General features: G+C 37.6%; 1 protein-coding gene across 2 annotated transcripts in view; it reads left to right on the top strand.

Moving 5' to 3' along the window:
* Nucleotides 1–16,364, top strand: part of NKAIN2 (sodium/potassium transporting ATPase interacting 2) — a 1,181,035-nt gene that overhangs the window by 760,939 nt on the left and 403,732 nt on the right. The gene's annotated exons all lie outside the window — the stretch shown is intronic.

The raw sequence follows: 16,364 nt of genomic DNA, 5'->3' as shown, positions 1-16,364 counted from the left end.
TTAGGAAAACCAATCTCACATCTGGTCCCATCACTTCATGGGAAATAGATGGGGAAACAGTGGAAACAGTGTCAGACTTTATTTTTTGGGTTCCAAAATCACTGCAGATGGTGACTGCAGCCATGAAATTAAAAGATGCTTACTCCTTGGAAGGAAAGTTATGACCAGCCTAGATAGCGTATTCAAAAGCAGAGACATTACTTTGCCAACAAAGGTCTGTCTAGTCAAGGCTATGGTTTTTCCAGTGGTCGTGTATGGATGCAAGAGTTGGACTGTGAAGAAGGCTAAGCGCCAAAGAATTGATGCTTTTGAAGTGTGGTGTTGGAGAAGACTCTTGAGAGTCCCTTGGACTGCAAGAAGATCCAACCAGTCCATTCTAAAGGAGATCAGACCTGGGATTTCTTTGGAAGGAATGATGCTAAAGCTGAAACTCCAGTACTTTGGCCACCTCATGAGAAGAGTTGACTCATTGGAAAAGACTGTGATGCTGGGAGGGATTGGGGGCAGGAGGAAAAGAGGACGACAGAGGATGAGATGGCTGGATGGCATCACTGACTCGACGGATGTGAGTTTGAGCGAACTCCGGGAGATGGTGATGGACAGGGAGGCCTGCGTGCTGCAATTCATAGGGTCGCAAAGAGTCGGACACGACTGAGCGACTGAACTGAACTGAACCGAACTGAATCTCACATATACTGATTTATTATTAACTATAAAATTATATGGGAATAACAAGCATATTCTTTTTCTTAATATATATATTTTATTGAAGTAAGTTGCCTTCAATGTTTCAGGTGCACAGCATGATGATACAGTTATATGTATACACATATTATTTTTTAAATTATTTACCATTATAGTTTATTACAGAATATTGACTATAGCTCCCCTGCTATAAAGTAAACCTTCATTGCTTGTTGCATATCTATTATTTTTGCATTAGAAATCTAGCATTCCATTCATACTAAGTCAAACAAGTGGAGTCAAAATGTCATAAATTTTTTAGGTAGGCAAAAATTCATAAGTTTTCTATGATATATTTATATATATATGTATATATAACAAGTATATTCTTAACCTGTGGTACAAATAAAGCATCATAAGGGTAGCACTTAAAACATTTTATTTATTTTAAAAGGTAATGTTTACTGTGAGAATACTGTTAGGAATTTAATTAACCAAAGCTCAGGCTGAGTCAACTCAGAAGGAATCCATATTCCTATTTCACTACTTACTGGCTGGTGGCCATAGGGAAATTATTTAATCTTTTTAAGCTTCAGTTTCTTCATGGATAAAACTGGGATAATAAAACCCACTCATCATCAGGTTGTTGTAAGATTAAATTGGTTAGAGTAAAGAATATAGTGCTAGATGCATAGTAAGTGCTCAATAAATATAATCCAGGATTTTTTCTTTATTTTGGAACCTGCATTGAATAACATATGTGTGTCTTATGAATCCAATATATAGATTTTATATCTTCCAATATTGATAAAGGAAGAAACCTATTTTATACTATTTAAAGCCTCAAAGGCATTGTCAAGATAAATTTGAGCAGGCTGATGTAGATCTGGGCGATCCCATAGCTCAGACCCATTAGATGTTATAAATATCTACCAAAGGAAATGGAAGGATAGCAAAATTCTGAAATCTTGATTTAGAGTATTTCCCATCCAGCAGAGATTACTCTGATAGTAAAAGAAAAGAAGGAGAGAAGGTAATTGTGAACATGATAATCCAAAATTTAGGAAATGATAACAAAAATGTGAATAGCTAAATTTATTGAGCATTTACACTGTGTGCCAGGAATTATGCTAAATGCCTTACACATATTATCTTATTTAATCCTTGCAATAATCTTACTCTTTATTTCAGAGCAAAAAGCTTTAGATATTTAGATTACAATCTTCAAGGAGGTTTTTTTTTAATTGAAGTATATTTGACATATAACCTCTAAATTTAGGGTGTACATGTTAATTTGATACATTTATGTAATGTAATAATGTGACGACCATTGTAGTGATAATTAGCACCTCTATCACATAACATTACCATTCTTTCTTTTTAGTGGTTGGAATAATTAAGTTCTAGGCTCTTAGCAAGTCTGATGATTATAATACAATATTCCTGTCTGTATTCGCTCTACTGTGAACTAGATTTTTAGGTTTTATTTTAAGTGTGGACACTTAAGCATCTGTTCTAGCCCACAACCCCTAATCCTGCCTTATCCCAGCCCCTGGTAACCACCATTTAATTCTGTTTTTACAAACCTGGTTTTATTTGACTCCACATATAAGTAATACCATGCAGTATTTGTCTTTCTCTGATTTATCTCACTTCACATAATGGGCTCAAGGCCCATTCATGTTGTTGCAAATGGCAAAATGCCCTTCTTCCTTATTGGTGGAAAATATTCCATTGTACAAAAGGTTTTGCACAGCAAAAAAAGAAAACGAATTGGCAAAATTAAAAAAGCAATGTACAGAATGGGAGGAAAATTTTGTAAAACGTATGTATCAAATAAGGGGTTAATATCCAGAATATATAAAGAACTCATACAACCAAATAACAACAACAAAACAGTCCAGCTAAAAGCAGGGCAGAGGAACTAAGTAGGCATTTGTCCAAAGAAGGTATCTAAACGGCTAATACATGCATGCGTGCTATATGGCTCGTGTCTGACTCTCTGCGACCCTGTGTAATCTGTCCGGCTCCTCTGTCCCTCTGTTTCTCCTGGCAAGAATACTGGAATGGGTGTCATGCCCTCCCCCAGAGGATCTTCCCCACTCAGGGATTGAACCCATGTCTCCTGAGGCTCCTGCATTGCAGGCAGATTCTTTACTATACCAGGGAAGCCCATAATAGATCCATGAAAATATGCTAAACATGACTGATGATTGGGAAATGCAAATCAAAACCGTGATGAGCTATCACCTCACACCTGATAGAATATTTAATCACCAAGACTACAAAAGATAAGAGATGTTGGCTAGGATGTGGAAAAAAGAGTCCTTGAATATTGTTGATGGAAAAGTAAGGATGGTGGTACCTCAAACAATTAAAAATAAATCTACCATATGATCCAGCAACTTCACTTATGGATATATACCTTCAAAACAATGAAAACAGTGTATAAAAGAGATATGTGCACTCCCATGCTTATTGCAGCATTATTTACAATAGCCAAGATATGAAAATAACTCGAGGAGAATTTTTACGCTAATTCAACAAATACTTATTGAGAGCCTATATGGTTCAGAAACCCAGTTAGATATTAAAGTGAGTGGCACTAAATATCCAGCCTATCCAGCCCTCAATATTGAGGTGCATAACATAACTGTTTATCTTAAAGTTTGCAAGTCAAACTCTTCTGATGCTTTCTTCACTTCTCCAAATTCTTGGTGAAACATGAGAGGAAAATAGAAATGTCATCACTTTAATTGTTTTAGCACAAATTGTATAAAATTTCTGTTATTATTCAACCCTCTTTATATGTGCATTTTACAGGATGCACAGATATTTAGACTTCTGCTCCACTGTCTTCATAATTTGAAAGGAAAATAAAAATATGATAGCTCTATTAATTGTTTACATTCTGCCTTTAGTTCTAACAGATACTAGAAAATGGTATATAGGAAACACTGATCAATGAACTTGTGTGGGCAGAGTTGCCTTTGGAGTGTAGCACTTGTGTCTTGAAGCAGAGTACAGTTGTACTGTAGGAAACAAGCACACTGACATTTTGAGCCAAACTAATTACAAGACTAGAAATTGTTATGACGTAGGAGCAGATCATTTTAGTAAAGCTGAAAAGTGGCTAGGTGGGTTTTTTTTTTTTTTGATAATTTAATTTTTACGTTTTATTTATACAGAAGCTAATATAAAGTTCTGTCTTCACAACAATGATCTAACCTATTTAAACACTTGTACCCTGCAGGGCCAGTCACATCACAGAACTCCAAAGGCCGATATTCCCAGATTACAGTATACCCCCCATCTTATCTGAGGGGGATAATTTCTAAGACAGCTCCCTGCCCCTATAGTCTAAAACCATGGAGAATACTGAAACTCTATACCGTTGACCCTTGAATACCACTGGAGTTAGCAGCACCAACCCATCAAACAGTCAAAAATCTAATTGTACATTTTTTAATGTTGAAATGTAGTTCATTAACAATGTTGTGTTAGCTTCAGGTGTACTTCAAAGTGATTCAGTTATATGCACATTTATAACTTTGACTTCTAATAGATTACTGTCGACCACAAGCCTTACCAATAGCAGTCAATTAGCACATATTTTGTATGCTGTACATATTCTATACTGTATTCTTGCAATAAGGGGAGCTAAAGAAAAGATATGTTATTAAGGAATCCTAAGGAAGAAATATATTTGCAGCACTGTACTTTTAGATTCTGCAAGTTCATATCATCAGTTTACAAGGTGAATCATCTTTCAGATTTACATCAATATATACAAAACACAGTAAATGTTATATATATTACTAGCATTAGACATTTAAAATGAGAAGATAATATGAAGAAGAAATTTATCTTTATTTGCAGGTATAGAGATTCAGGCAATGAGAATGCAGAGGCAGCAATATGACTGTTTTCTGGTTGTTGTTCAGTTGCTCAGTCATGTCTGACTCTTTGTGACCCCATGGACTGCAGCGTGCCAGGCTTCCTTGTCCTTCACCATCTCCTGGAGTTTGCTTAAACTTATGTCCATAAGTCGGTGATGCCATCCAACCATTTCATCCTTTATCATCCCCTTCTCCTCCTGTCTTCAATCTTTCCCAGCATCAGGATCTTTTCTAATGAGTAAGCTCTTTGCATCAGGTGGCCAAAGTATTGGAGTTTCAGCTTAGAATCAGTCTTTCCAATGAATATTCAGGATTGATTTCTTTTAGGATTGACTCCTTTGATCTCCTTGCTGTCCAAGGGACTCTTTAGAGTCTTTTCCAATACCACAGTTCAAAAGCATCAATCCTTAAGCACTCAACCTTCTTTAAACTCCAACTTTCACATCCATACATGACCACTGGAAAAACCATAGCTTTGACTAGATGGACATTTTGTTGGCAAAGTAATGTCTCTGCATTTTAATATGCTATCTAGGTTGGTCATAGCTTTTCTTCCAAGGAGCAAGTGTCTTTTAATTTCATGGCTGCAGTCACCATCTGCAGTAATTTTGGAGCCCAAGAATATAAAGCCTGTCACTGTTTCCATTGTCTCCCCATCTATTTTCTATGAAGTGATGGAACTGGATGCCATAATCTTTGTTTTCTGAATGTTGAACTTTAAGCCAACTTTTCCACTCTCTCCTTTCACTTTTATCAAGAGGCTCTTAAGTCCCATAAGGGTGGTGTCATCTGCATATCTGAGGTTATTGATATTTCTCCCAGCAATCTTGATTCCAGCTTGTGCTTCATCCATCCCAGCATTTCACATGACTGGCTCTGCATACAAATTAAGTAGCATAGTGACAATAGACAGCCTTGACCCTTGACGTACTCCTTCCCCAGTTTGGAAACAGTCTGCTGTTCCATATCTGGTTCTAACTATTGCATACAGGTTTCTCAAGTGGTAGGTAATTCCCATCTCTGGTATTCCCATCTCTTTAAGAATTTTCCACAGTTTGTTGTGATCCACACAGTAAAAGACTTTAGCAAAGTCAATGAAGCAGAAGTAGATGTTTTTCTGGAATTCTCTTGCTTTTTTATGATTCAACAGATATTGGCAATTTGATCTCTGGTTCCTCAGCCTTTTCTAATCTAGTTTGAACATCTGTAAGTTCTTGGTTCATGGACTTTTGAAGCCTAATTTGGAGAATTTTGAGTATTACTTTGCTAGTGTATGAGATGAGTGCAATTGTGCAATAATTTGAATATTCTTTGGCATTGCCCTTCTTTGGGATTGGAATGAAAACTGACCTTTTCCAGTCCTGTGGCCACTGCTAAGTTTTCCAGATTTGCTGGCATATTGAGTGCAGCACTTTCACAGCATCATCTTTTAGGATTTGAAATAGCTCACTTGGAATTCCATCAGTTCCACTAGCTTGGTTTGTAATGATCCTTCCTAAGGCCCACTTGACTTTTCACTCCAGGATGTCTGGCTCTAGGTGGGTGATCATATCATCATGGTTATCTGGGTCATTAAGGTGTTTTTTGTATAGTTTTTCTGTGTATTCTTTCCACCTTCTGCTTCTGATGCTTCTTATCTTCTGCTTCTGTTAGGTCCTTACCTTTTCTGTCCTTTATTGTGCCCATCTTTGCATGAAATGCTTTGTGGTAGTAGTTGATACTGGAGAAGGCAATGGCACCCCACTTCAGCACTCTTGCCTGGAAAATCCCATGGACGGAGGAGCCTTGGTGGGCTGCAGTCCATGGGATCGCTAAGAGTCGGACACGACTGAGTGACTTCACTTTCACTTTTCACTTTCCTGCATTGGAGAAGGAAATTGCAACCCACTCCAGTGTTCTTGCCTGGAGAATCCCAGGGACGGGGAGCCTGGTGGGCTGCCGTCTATGGGGTCGCACAGAGTCGGACACGACTGAAGCGACTTAGCAGCAGCAGCAGCTGTGTAGTTGATACAGTTGCTCCAAGGTAGCCTGGCCTACACATGAATTAATGAATCATTATACAACTTTTATGATATATATTATTACAGTCATATTCATAGAAAATATAACAATTAGAAACATTGTTATATTTAATAATACACATTTACCTATGGTGATAGGCTGATAAGCAGTTTCTCCGATGACAATAGAGAGGCATACTGTCTGATAATGTTATTCTTTGAAAGCAAAATTATAAAACTGGAAGAAATCTAATACATTATTGATTATATATTAAATATTACTCACATTATACCTATATAATATAGACTAGTATCTACATATAATTTTACATCATGGCATACCTAACTTTGCCTTAATTTTTTCATATTTCTAAGTGATAGAGTGACCTGCAAATTATTTTTCAAATTATCTCAAGTCTACCAGAATTTGGAATATATGTCTAATATATTTATTGGAAAACATCTGTGACCCATGCAGTTCAAATCTACATTGTTCAAGGGACAACTATATATACTATATTTTTCCTACACATACATAACCTGTCATCAAGTTCAGTTCATATATTAGGCACAGTAAGAGAATGCCCAAATTTCCAGTATCACTACCCTTGAACTTTGCGCCATTATTTAAGTAAAATAAGAGTCGACTGAACACAGGTACTGTGATTCTGCAGTAGTCTGTTAAGATGTCTATTAAGTGACACATGGGTAGGATATATCAGCCCAAGGGATGTTTTACATTGACAGCCTGGACTGGAAAGAGTGGGAGGGCACAAAATTTCATCATGCTACTTAGAACGGTGAGAATTTAAAACTTATGAAATTTATTTCTGGAGTTTTCCATATAATGTTTTCAGTTGTAGTAGAACTGCAGGTAACTGAAACTGCAGGGAGCTAAATGGTGGATAAGCGAAAGCGACTGGATGCCATATGAATGGTGTCTGTGCTGCTGCTGCTGCTGCTAAGTCGCTTCAGTTGTGTCCGACTCTGTGAGACCCCATAGACAGCAGCCACCAGGCTTCCCCGTCCCTGGGATTCTCCAGGCAAGAACACTGGAGTGGGTTGCCATTTCCTTCTCCAATGCATGAATGTGAAAAGTCAAAGTGAAGTCACTCAGTCATGTCCGACTCTTCGAGACCCCATGGACTGCAGCCCACCAGGCTCCTCCCTCCATGGGATTTTCCAGGCAAGAGTACTGGAGTGGGGTGCCATTGCCTTCTCTGAATGGTGTCTCTGGAATTGTTCAATTCAATAGCCTTGCTTTTCATTCAGGTGCTCAAGATATGTGATTCTATTTTTCCATGGTCTTAGCTATTTCTTAGAGTAACTGTTGCTTACTCACTTTTCTCTAGATGTTCTTTCTTTCTCTTTCTTTTTTATGGAACAGTGTGCAAAAGTTATGGTGTCATAAAGTTGTAATATTTTGGCAATACATTTTAAAACAAAAAGATCAAACAACATGAACCTCAACTAGTCTATGAAAAATAATTCTGCTCAGCAAGGTTTCTTTTTCAAGATATCCAAGAATCTTTCTGATGAAATAGGTATATTAATAGACCATGGTCAATATAATTATATGACCCTTTAGAGAAATCAAATATCTTCCAAATAGTTCATTTTAAGGATTAACACATTTTTTATACTTACGTGTTTGGACTCTACTATAAGACCAGATGGTGAACTTTACGTTTGCTGCCAAGACACAAGAGTATAAGATATACGTAGGTGTGTATATGTGTGTATGGGTGAATATATTCAATCTATACATATTCAGGAAATGCTAAATAATATCTGTGGTTCTAAATCATGCCAGGTTCTAGTCTTACCTCAGTAATCGTTGCATATAACAAAGGCTTCTTGTGGTCCTTTTTAATATTTTTTCTAATGTAAACTATAATATAATGCTACATACCTGCTTTAAAATATGTTTAAAATTGAGTAGTGTTTTGCTGAAAGATGGGGCTCCCTTGGTGGCTCAGACAATAAAGAATTTGCCCACAGTGCGGGAGATCTGGTTTCTATACCTGGGTTGGGAAGCTCCCCTGGAGAAGGGAATGGCAACCCACTCCAATATTCTTGCCTGGAGAATTCCATGGACAGAGGAGCCCCATGGGCTACAGTCCATAGGGTTGCAAAGAAAGATAGAAAAATCACACTCCATTCAAACTCTGTACACAGTCTCCTTATAGATCTTATTTTGGCAGTTTCATAGAGATGGTTTTTTAAAATAAGGATCCTAGCACCCCACACCAGAATATAAAATGTAGGTTTAAGATGAGAGAGGAGAATGATGCCTCTAGCTCATTGCCTTATTGTGGAACCTGAATTGGCCTGGAATTACATGAGATTAGATATTATGCTCCTGGTCACCTCTTTTTATCTCCCTAAAGCCAATAACCCCATATTTGCATGGCCTTTTAAAAGTAATACTGGAGCTGGAGGGTCCAGGAAAGAGGTGTTGTATTCCAATCAGGGGGCTTTGCAGGAGTCTAGACAAAAGATGATGGAGTTAAAAATAGTGAAAGCTCTTTAGGAAGTAACTCAAGAGAAAGACTGGACTGCAGAAGAAGGGTGAAGGAGGTGGGAAGAGTAACTTCCAGATTTTATTGTCATTGTAATTAGGAGATACAGATTAATATACTGGACACACATACACACAGAGAGAGAAACAGAAAATCTTTTCTCTGTTTAGAGAATGGCCATCCATCCATCATCATGTTTATACTCAGGAGAATAGAAACTCAGTGAGTCCCAAAATTTTAAGAGAATGAAGATATTTCTCCACATTGCAGATTATATAGTCTCAGAATTTTAAATTATCAGCATAATATTAGTCTAATGGATAGATGAATTATATTACTATAAAACACAGTCCCTTGATTAAGTCAATTTAAGTCAGTTTTTTAATTGTCAATTGATTAAGTCAATTTAAGCTCATTTAGCTTTACTAAAATTACATTCTTTTGTTCTTTCTTCTTCTTCTTTTTTTTTTTTTTTTGAAGATAGAAGTTGATTAAATACAGCCTAAGAGTCAAGACCGGCCTAAGACTAAGACTGGCCCTCAGTCTCTTTTTGTAAACAAAGTTTTATTGGAACCCAGCCACATCCATTCATTTGCCTCCATCCTTGGTTTCCCATGGGCTTCCTTGGGGCTCAGATGGTAAAGAATCTGCCTGCAATGCAAGGTTCAGTCCTTGGTGGTGCCAGTCGGGTGGCACTAGTGATAAATAATCTGTCTGCCAATGCAGGAGACACAAGAGACATGGGTTCAATCCCAAGATCAGGAAGATCCCCTGGAGGAGAAAAATAGCAAGCCACTCCAGTATTCTAGACTGAAAAATTTCATGGACAAGAGGAGCCTGGTGGGCTAAAGTCCATGGGGTCGTAAAGAGTCAGACATGACTGAGTGATTGAGTGATGGAGCACGCATACAAGGCTTCTCATAGGCTGTACGGAGACAGTGGGATAGATGCAAGAGAAACTAGATGGCCCACGAAATTTAAAATATTTGGCCTTGTGCATAGGACCTCAAAACACTAGATTCTAAATACATAATAGCAAAGTATATTTTTGAAAAACTGTATGTTCTGCCTTAATATGAATTTCTTATTTCTTTAGAACAAGCATAATTTTATATATAATATTTTGAGCCCCAGGATAAATATGCTTCTGGTCTCCCATTCTTAAATTATGGTTTCTGTTGTTTTTCTCTTCTTCTAATGTATATCTCATTAGTCAATCTCTGGCATATTCATAGGCAGGCACACTCCCAAGACAATTACATATATAACTCTGTTTTTATTGCACATATTCCATATTAATGCATCAGCTGCTTTATTAAAACATTTGGAAAATATTTATACACCAAAATGTATGCTGAATCTAAATACTTCACTGAGGAATAAATAAAAGTTGTCATCTAAAAGACAATTATAGCAAAGCACTGATACTCTTGAGATCCTACTCTCTTATGCAGAGTATTCTGATAAGTCTGCTGACCCAAGGAACTCAATGAGAACTTGTGTTTAATAATTTAGGTACAAATACTTAGGTAGAGAGAGATGGGAGGTGACCAGGGAATAAGAAGGATGAGGTGGTCAGGTTTCCATTAGTGCAGTACTCACAGGTAGAGAAGTAAGGTTAAAGTTCTTTGTAAGATTGACTTTGAAATAAAGTGCTCCTTCGCTTTAGAATTTGAAAAGCACTGCACTATTTAATAAGGCATGCAAATTTCAGTTCCTAAATCCAAGAACATTTATGCTTGGAGGTTTATTTCAATCATTGTAGTAAGCAGTTTGAGTTTTTTTGCTTGTTTGGTTTTTGTTTTGAGATCTATGTGGGAAGATACTTAGACAGTAGATTCTCGTATTTGTTGGTACTTTTTTATATTAATGCTTCACAGATATAATAGATTAAATAAAAAATGCAAAATGCTATTGGAAATGTCCTACGACAACTTTATGCCTTACTGATGAGGAATTAGGTGTGTCTCCTGAAAAAAAGGTACCTTATGTCTAAGAGAATGGGACCTATGATGTGCCAGTCCAGCATAATTCCCACATCCAACCTTTCATTTGGAATTCAGTGAATGCACTATGTTAGTTCTGCCTAAAGATGTGTCAAAACCTGGGGAAAAAAGCAAAACAAAGCAAAAAGGCCTCAAGACACAGGGTATAAATAGTGTTTAGAAGCAGTAATTATAACCACAAATGTATAAAAGGACAACCACTAAATACTAACCAATAATGACTCTTTTCAATGATAGGTACCTATATGGGTACGCATCAAAGCCACTGTTACCATCTACTAATACAAATCACTGCTGCCTATCAGTGAGAACCAAAATATAGTATCAGTAAATATCTATGCTTTAGATTTTCTCTGAGTTGTATTTAAGGGGGAAAAAATGACACCTGTTCAAGGTAGTAACTGCCAAGTTTCATTATTTCAGTGGTGCCCTTTCCCTTTCATAAGCCATTTTAAGTTCTTAATTACAAAGAAGGGAAAGGAAATAAATTTGGCAAAATCAGCACAGACTGTATTATAACAGACACAGTTATAATGAGCTTGCTTGCTTCTACTGGGATTTTGCTCTACTTTCCATGAACATGCCACACAAGTTGATTGATGTATCGCTTGTCCCATCTGGGAGGAACAAAGTGATTCTTCAGAGATTCTTCAGCATTCAAAAATGCCTGTGATATTTGTGCTAAGGATGTGTGTTCTAGCAGTTTAAGTATTTATGTGTGTGCACGTGTGCACAAATTCTTTATATTGTTGTTGGTCAGTCTTTAAGTCACGTATGATCCTTTGCAACCCCATGGACTGCAGCACACCAGGCTTCCCTGTCCTTCACTATCTTCTGGAGTTTTCTCAAATTCATGTCCATTGAGTCTGTGATGCCATCCAACCATCTCATCCTCTGTTGCGGCGTCCCCTTCTCTTCCCGCCCTCAATCCTTCACAGCATCAGGGTCTTTTCCAGTGAGTCAGCTCTTTGCAACAGATGGCCAAAGTATCAGAGCTTCAGCATCAGCCCTTCCAGTAAATATTCAGGGTTGATTTCCTTTATGATTGACTGATTTGACCTCCTTGCCATCCAGAGGACTCTCAAGAGTCTTCTCCAGCACCACAATTGAAAGTATCAATTATTTGGCACTCAGCCTTTTTTATGGGTCAACTCTCACATCTGTACATGATTACTAGAAAAACCACAGCTTTGACTATCCGGACCTTTGTCAGCAAAGTGATGTCTTTGCTTTTTAATACACTGTCTAGATTTGTCATGGCTTTCATTCCCAGAAGCAGTGTCTTCTAATCTCAGGGCTGAAGTCACCATCCACAGTGATTTTGGAGCCCAAGAAAAGAAAAGCTATCACTGCTACTACTTTTTCCAGCTTCTATTTGCCATGAAGAAATGGGACCAGATGCCATGATCCTAGTTTCTTGAATGTTGAGTTTTAAGACTGCTTTCTCACTCTCCTCTTTCACCTTCATCAAGAAGCTCTTTAGTTCCTCTTTGCTTTCTGCCATAAGGGTGGTGTCATCTCCATATTTGAGGTTGTTGATATTTCTCCCGACAATCTTAATTCCAGCTTGTGCTTCATCCAGCCTGGCATTTCACATGATGTCCTTTGCATATAAGTTAAATGAGCAGGGTGATGATATATAGCCTTGTTGTACTCCTTTCTCATTTCTCAACCAGTCAGTTGTTCCATGTAAGGTCCTAACTATTGCTTCTTGACCGTATACAAGTTTCTCAGGGGACAGGCAAGGTGGTCTGGTATTCCCATCTCCTTAAAAATTTTTCACAGTTTGTTGTGATCCACACAAAGGCTTTACATAGTCAATGAAGCAGAAGCAGATGTTTTCCTGGAATTCCCTCGCTTTCTCTATGATCCAGCGAATGTTGGCAATTGGAACTCTCATTCCTCTGCCTTTCCTAAACCCAGCTTGTACATCTGGTAGTTCTCAGTACATTTACTGCTGAAGCCTAGCTTGAGGGATTTTGAGCATAACCTCACTAGCATGGGAAATTTTTTCAATTAAAAATGAAAAATATACATATTTTAAAGAAGGCAAAAAAGGACATCATGACTAATACATACTAGGTGTTAAATATTGAATAAATGTTGTAGGTATCAAAGTAACTTTCTTCACCATAACTTGTGTCAGTAGCTATGCTTGCAAACTGCAAGCAGTAGAACTATTTGGAGACCTCCTCTGTGGCTTAGTTGGTTAAAGCACCTGTCCTAGTAAACAGAAGATCCTGGGTTCAAATCCCAGTGGGACCTTCTGTGATTTTTCCTGCCTACAAAAAGGGTATAGGGAGATCAAAGATCCAGTCAGTCTTAAGGCTTCCTTCACGGCTCAGACAGTAAAGAACCACCTGCAGTGCGAGAGACCTGGGTTTGATCCCTCGTTTGGGAAGATTCCCCTAGAGAAGGCTATGGCAACCCACTCCAGTATTCTTGCCTGGAGAATTCCATAGACAGAAGAGCCTGGTGGGCTACAGTCCATAGAGTCGCAAAGAGTCAGACATGATGGAACCACTAAGCACAGCACTATATAGGTTCCTATACCTATGAAGAAGAATATTTTATTATACATATAGATAGTTCACTCCAGATTAAATCCAGTGTTTTTTTGATCCAGTTGGACATCAGGCAACACATAATCTAGACTAGAATGTTCTAGAGCTATCCCAAAATAAGTTCTTTATAAGAGTTTGTAGAGAAACTTCTCAAGCCATAGAAGTGGGTATTAGACATGCAGCTCAGCTACTTTTGACATGAACTGAAGTCAGCAAAATTAAAAGATGGATTTCATTAACGTGCATCTCAGTTTTGTGGGTCTGAGCAAGATGGCCTCACTTTATCTGTTTCTTTCTAATTATGAGTTATTTTCAGATCCAGGTTTTAGAGCACGTATCTCTAGTTTCTGCTAAGAATCAGTCTCACAATTGATACTTTGGTGCTTATGCTTTAGTATATTATCACTTTCCAAAACAACATAACAGCTTTTTTAAGCCAAGCAAAATGGTTAAGCTTGCAAATTTAACAGAAGTTAGAGACAGAAAATGTAAAAGACCTGTGGATTTTCTTCCATGAGTAGATGTAAATGCTAATGAAATGTTCCTTAAAACACATTTAAATTAAACCATGAGCTGCCTTCAACGAATATATGAAAGTTCAAGAAGAATTGAAAATGTAACTGCCATCAGGATAAGACAGAGTACCGACGGGCTGATGGGCCATGTGCTCAGGCGGAAGGTAGTTTTCCTTCTCCTACATATTAATAATGACAGGTGGTGCTGGAGATAATTTTAACCAGATTATGGTGAGCTGTAGTTCTGATTCTAAGACTTTTTTCCCACTGCTTTGCTTGAATAAAGTATGACTGAACACACTTTAAAATTCATTTCTTTCCCAAAAGCATTTGAAGATTTTTTTGTGAGAGAACTGATGAGGTACTTGCTTTTTTTTTTTTCAAAACTAAATAAATAAATCTTTGAAAAACTTAAAGCACTGATTTTTAAAGGGCTTCGCAGACATTTATGTAAAGATAGATTTTTCTAATTCCTTAATATGAAGATGCCTGTTCACAGAGCTTCCAGGCCTGAAGTGTACGGGTACATGTCCATGCGTGTGTATAAAGAATGCACAGAAAAAGAATTTCTCATCCTTGGACTTTAAAACAAAGCTAATTCTAATTGGCAAGATATGGAAATCTTTTCAGCCCCAAAGTAAAAACATCTATCTCTTTGGTGTTTATATCTTACAAGAAAAAAAATGTGTTTTTTTCTAAGTAAGCCAAGCTCTGACTAGCATCTGCCTCTTGGTCAAATACTGAGCCATGTGAAACTCATTCAAAAGGCTTGAAGGAAGCTTTAAATCTATCAAACCTATTTCTTTAATGAACTCAGGCAGGCACCTGTATGCAAGTGTGTATGTGTGTGCATGGTGTTTAAGAACAAAAGAAAAAAACATGCCTGATTTTTGACAGGCATGTTTAAGGCATAGTATTAGTTGCTAAAATAATCAAAAGCAAAAATATAATCAAAATTCTCAGATATAAAGTTTAGAAACCAGTTAGGTATTAGTCAGTGTTAGAACTTTAAATTGTTCAGAGAGATCTCCTTTTTTAAACGATGTTACATGCACTGTGCTAACAGAGGAAGTATATATGAAGACGGCACCTAATTATGTAGCTCAAGTAACTTATCTTTATTCAGGGATCACTTATATCTTGCTTACTATATTCCAACCTGTTTGCAAATAGGAACTCACTCCACTTAATACAATGAAGTGGAGACTATTTGTACCCCTGTTTTCCTTCTTTCACACACATGACATTGAAATGCAGACAACCAGAGGTCCTGAAACAATATCTCCTGAAAACAGTGAGCCCCAGATATAAATTTAGGCAGCCTTCTATTCATGGCAGTTATTTTGACAACATCAAAAACATAAAAATCTGTTTTTAACCACATACTCAACCTTCTTAATCTGTGTCACCCTTTGGGCTGGAAGCACTTTATTAATATTGGGTCTCAGACTTCCAACCAAAATTAAATAATCTTAAGGAAAAGCTGTACCACTCTGCACTAATTCTTTCTGTCAAATATCCCAAGTACTTAAAAAGCATCCCTTATAAATCTCTTTCAAGGGGTGATAGATTTGCTCTAATCCTTAATCAAAGTAAGGAGAATATAAGAGCTACTGTGGGTATAAGTCTTTGTCCACAAAGGCAAATGAACTAGAAATATGCCTTAGTGTTCCAAAGCCCAACTTAGTGTTTTAACTCTGAACCTCCCTTTAAGGGCCCACACCAGGTTTCTGCTGTGTCCCCAATGTCTTCCACGGTGTCAGGATACTGAGGAAGAGGAGGAAGTTGGGCCATCTGCTCTGATGAATGGCCCATGCAGGTTAGCCATGACATGTCTATTTCATCACTTCTGGGGGCCTGTTAGTTTTCTGCTACTTGGTACTGCCTGTGAGAGCCAAGAATCTTTTGCCAGATGCATGTGATCCTGTCTGCCTCAAATTACCTGTCTGGCACTTCCCCAGTAGCACTACCTCTGCCTAATCCTCTAAAATACTTTTCTCTGGCTTTTGTCTCTATCTCACTCTCATCCTCTTTGGATGTTTGGGAGAGAATTCCACGGTTTTCTTTCATGATCTGGTCAAAACGCCTTGAAAATGTCAATAATTATCTTTTTACAAAGGTCTTCAGTGCTTTGAACACAAACCCAGGGAGACTAGCAAGTTATTTTGGGTTCT

This window comes from Bos taurus, chromosome 9 (genome assembly GCF_002263795.3).
Source record: "Bos taurus isolate L1 Dominette 01449 registration number 42190680 breed Hereford chromosome 9, ARS-UCD2.0, whole genome shotgun sequence".
Classification (NCBI taxonomy): domain Eukaryota; kingdom Metazoa; phylum Chordata; class Mammalia; order Artiodactyla; family Bovidae; genus Bos; species Bos taurus.
Note: the sequence above shows the minus strand (reverse complement) of the source record. Positions and strands in the feature narration are given on the sequence as shown.